General features: G+C 42.7%; 1 protein-coding gene across 1 annotated transcript in view; it reads left to right on the forward strand.

Moving 5' to 3' along the window:
- The window catches only part of uvssa (UV-stimulated scaffold protein A), a 38,230-nt gene that overhangs the window by 7,752 nt on the left and 25,717 nt on the right, over positions 1 to 4,761 (forward strand). The window lies entirely within an intron of this gene.

The raw sequence follows: 4,761 nt of genomic DNA on the forward strand, positions 1-4,761 counted from the left end.
CCCCATCTAGTGGTCGTTAGTAGAAGTGCAGCTCCAGAAGTTTGTCACCTCTCAGCTGTGATTGTTGCTGCTTGAGTGAATCTGTCAGAGAGTCTTCGAACTGTGGAACACTGGAAGATGACGAGTCTGCCTACTTTAAACTGCTGCCACAAGACAGAGCTTGAATATAGCCTGATTCCTGTTTCTCCAATAGTGAGTAAAAGTACAGGATAAAATTGATTTTAAAAAGTCTTTTGTGTATGATTTCTACCCAAGATGAGTAAAATATAGAATGCTCGCAAGTGAAATCTCCTAATCCCATTGCGAGTGTATTTAGCTCTTTTACACTGTTTGAAACAGAGTTGTTGCAGTCCTGTACTGATGTGCAGTGTCCTCTTTCTGTTTTAAACATCCCTATTCTTTCTGACATTTCTGTGGGCTTCCAGAGGGAAGGCTCATAACAGAGACTGACAGAGTGAGGATGGAAATATTAACAGTGGAGACATTTGGGAGAGGTGAGATAGTAGCAAGACACAGCCATAATGCATAATGCATCAGAGACGGTGAGAAGAAATTGGGGAGCAAGGGGGAGGATGTACCCATTCATTCACTTCACTACCACTAATGTGCCCCATGGCTTGACAGCTGATAGGTCTATCTTGCTACCTCTGTATCTGGCTTAGCATCGCCATTCTGCTGCTGTTTGAGCTGACCGACTAAGTAGTGTTTTGAAGAAACGTCGTATTATGAAAGCTTCCAGTCGCATTTATTGCTAATTTGATAGGGTTTAATTGGTGCTGAAAAGTCGTTAGTGTTTCGGACACGGGTGCTTGCCATATACTGGCAGTGCAGTGACATACATTTAAAAAAAAATAAAGTACAGCAAAAAAGTCCAAGAGACATTGACAGTAATTTGCTGTTTCAGGTGTTAAAGAACCAATGAATGCAAAGTGCTTTATGTGTTTGGGAAAAAAGGCATAAAAGTTGTAGCGTGTGAATCCATCTTTAGCTGAGCAGAGCAGCAGAGTGACAGTGACAGAGCGCTGGGCGTCTCGCTCTGCCTGGTTATCACTGTCAGGGACCAGTCTGCTGCACCAGCAGGCCCAGCACTGTGATAACCACACAACTTACAGCCCCTTTATCATAATTAGCTTTTCCTTTTTAGCCTTAAAAGGCCTTCCATTACTGGGTCCTTCTCTATCGGGCCACTGACACACCACACGATTGGTTTCTCTCTCAGTGGACCTCTCAGTATAGTCCCCCAAAACGGGGGAGCCGGGAGAGAGAAGAGCAGTGCAATGGAGGCAGATAAAGAGGCTTGTTTATTGAATGAGAGAATAAGACGGAGGGATGGTTGAGTAAAGAAGCATTTCCATGAAGTTGGAAGACTACTGACAGTAGGGATGCGCGAGGCTGTTTTATCATGGCTGACTGTTCTGTGCTTGAACTGTGAATATTGAGCACAGCACCACTTGTGTAGTTAAGGAGGTGATGGTCAAATGTTGTCATGCTAATTTGACAAGCCTCAGCTTCCTATTTGGTGGAAATGACGAGCTACAGAATGAAATTTGTGCAAGTATATATTTTCTATGTGGGGACGATGGCTTTTAATTTGGTATGGCCATTAGATTACATGGAGGTGTTTGCAGCTTCAGACAGCATACTTCCTGTTGTCTCACATGGAGCTTGGAAAGGCTTCTACAAAAACTTTTATATCAAGATTCAGTAGTTGGCTTTTTGTGGCGCTCGTGTGTTGTGTCATGTGTTGTCTGTCTGCCAACGATATGTCATTAAAAGACAAATAAAATTCACTTTCCGTTCTGATCCAGGTCACTAACGGCAGTCAGTGGATTCGATGCTGTGATATGGCAAATGTGCTGCAGATGCTTTGACACCTCTTTAATTTTAGCAACACAATTTTCTTTCTTCATGCGTAAGGACTTAGCTGTAAATAAATATCGCCTTTATGGTGATGTCTCAGGTGGCAGCTTCCTCAGCACCTCTCTTGCTTTTTTTTTTAGAACAGTGAATATGCTTGAAAGCAGCTCTCAGTAAGAGCTATGACGGGGGAATTCTGTATGCATCCATTGAGTGTTGCTAACTGAAAACATGGGCTTGTGTTTAGGAAAGGATAAGACATGCAGACTTATTTAAACATATCTGTTTTTAAGAGTGTATTCAGTCACTCTGGGCTCCATTCATACAGGCCAGGGCCTTGTTTACTGCTGATAACCCATCTTATCACAGCACAATGGATGTGGCCGCCTGTTTCTCACTGGAGATAAACAAAGAAAGACTATCCCTCTATTTCTCTCCTCTACTGTTCCTTCCTTCTCATGTGTACATCCATTCTCTGAATGTGCCTCCTTTTCTCAGTTGTGTACCAATAATATGTTTTGCTCTTGGTCTTTTTGCTGTATTTCTCTCATTTTGTGGCGTGTTCACGGCGAGTCTTTGTTGTCTTTACTGCACCGCTGTTTGATCAGTTATTGTTTTTAATGGCGTAAAGAAAGGGAAGTGTGGAAATATCTTGCAATAAAACGGCTTTCAAAAGTCTAATGTCTAATAGAAATACTCAGCCTAAAGGAAGGCCTTCTGCAAAAAATGGTAACCACGCTGTGCTGGAATCGACCCATTTGGTGTAAGGATACACTGATGTGACCATTTGGACTGGGAGTGTTGGCAGTACTGACCTTGCAAAGGATCAGTGTGACACCATTGATGCCCTGTTCACAAATCCACAAGCCCACGTTTAGCTCAAAGGGTGCAGAAGGGTTGGACATGGACCTCATTGTGGTCATCTATATGTATGACCGGGTAAATGTAACTCACAAGATAAACACGGCATTTTAGAATAATAGTAATGACCGTCTGGTTCATTCGTCATCCGTTATATGTGTAGATACCTTAAGCTGAGTTTGTCAAGTATTTGGGTAAACACAGAATATCCTATTTCCCAAAAACATGCACCATTCAGCTATTGCCTGTCTTCATTATTCAACCGTTTATCATCATATATAGGCCATGACTGCAAGGTGGCTCAGTGGTTAGCACCGCCGCCTCGCAGCTAGATGGTCGCTGGTTCACGTCCTGGTGAGGACACCCAGGATCTTCCTGCGTGGAGTCTCCATGTTCTCCCCGTGCAGCGTGGGTTCTCTCCGGGTTCTCCGGCTTCCTCCCACAGTCCAGAAACATGCTGAGGTTAATTGGTGATTGTAAATTGTCCGTAGGTGTGAATGTGAGTGTGCTTGGTTGTCTGTCTCTAAGTGTAGCCCTGTGATAGACTGGTTACCTGTCCAGGTGAACCTGCCTTCACCCTGAGTCAGCTGGGATAGGCTCCAGCCCCCAATGACCTGGTGAGGATTAAGGTGTAGAGATGATGGATGGATGGAAAATGAGGTGAAAGTAGGTACACAAGTTTAAAGAAAAGATGTGAGACTGCAGACAGTGTTAGATGAACATTGAAATCATTTGCGGTCACACTGACAGCATTTACATTTGATGAGATTTTTCATTTAATTACTTTTTTTTTTAATACAGTCAAATGACAGAAAATCAAGGCAAGTTGGACAAGTGCTTATAGATTTTTTTTTTTTTAAAGTAGACACCGTAGTGTCCTCATGTGGTAAATGTAAGTGGCTAGAAATGGAATCAAAATAGAGGCCGTCCTGCTATTGGAGTATAATATAGTAAATCACAGTGGACACAGTCTGGTTTCATCAGCAGTCTCTGATGGTGTGAAAAGAGAAGGTTCCCAAATTGGAACTGATGGATCCACTGGGATTGTCATGGTGTGTGTGTGTGTGTGTGTGTGTGTGTGTGTGTGGGGAGGGGGACTTAATAGTTATCATCGAGATCTCTGGACCAGTCTGATATCATTGACCATAGGACCGAACTGGGCTCCTGGGTGCCACTAATCCTCATGGGTCTCGAAGGGCCCCTGTTTTTTTTTTTAGGACTTTCTAATTGTCCTTATATGGAGTTTTCAGGAGTAAAATAGCAGAGCACAGAGCGATTTCGCTGTGGCAGTGGGCTAGAATGTATAATAATGACTGTTTTGATCACAGATTGAGACAGGCTGGGAGGGGGAAGTGAACTAGACAGTTGAGAATAAGCTGGTTGACAGGGAAAGGTTTGGGAAGCTCCGGGCAGGCTAATAGACCTGCCAGGCTAGGTTAGTGAAATAAAGATGTCACCTTATACATCATATAAGCTGACTGCTCCCCTGAGACAAAGGCTGCGTCTATGCATGTGTGTTTGAGGGGGTGGAGGAGCATAATGGAGTAACGCAGCAGAGGGGAGGCGAGAGAGAGAGAAAGGGGAGTGGAAAGCTTTTTCTCATTAGGGTGGGATCCCGAGGGATCCTTTCTAGGTAGTAATGAATAGAAGTGCAAGGTGGTAATAGAGATGTGGGATGTCTTGGCAAATCAAGCCTTGAATAGGTCAGACTCCACTGGAAGCTTTAGGCCTAATTATTTTGTAAATATGTTGAAATCAATCAGAGGCGGCAGACTTCCACTCTCCTCGGCACAACAAATATTTCAAAAGTAATATATTCTAACAGTGATAATGATTAAATCAGGGTCAGAGATTGATTTTTTAAGTGAACACTATTAATAATTAAGCTTCTTAGATAAATTCTTAGAATATGTTTTTTTTTAAAGGGAAGCACATTAGGAGCTGCTCAATCCTTTTTTCTTTAAAGAGTAAAGCCTGATTTTCTTAATATGTTTAAGGTTGAAAAATAATAATAGAAAGCTGCTGCAATGTGGGTTTTTGTAC

Source organism: Stegastes partitus, unplaced genomic scaffold, assembly GCF_000690725.1.
Source record: "Stegastes partitus isolate 25-593 unplaced genomic scaffold, Stegastes_partitus-1.0.2 Scaffold432, whole genome shotgun sequence".
Classification (NCBI taxonomy): domain Eukaryota; kingdom Metazoa; phylum Chordata; class Actinopteri; family Pomacentridae; genus Stegastes; species Stegastes partitus.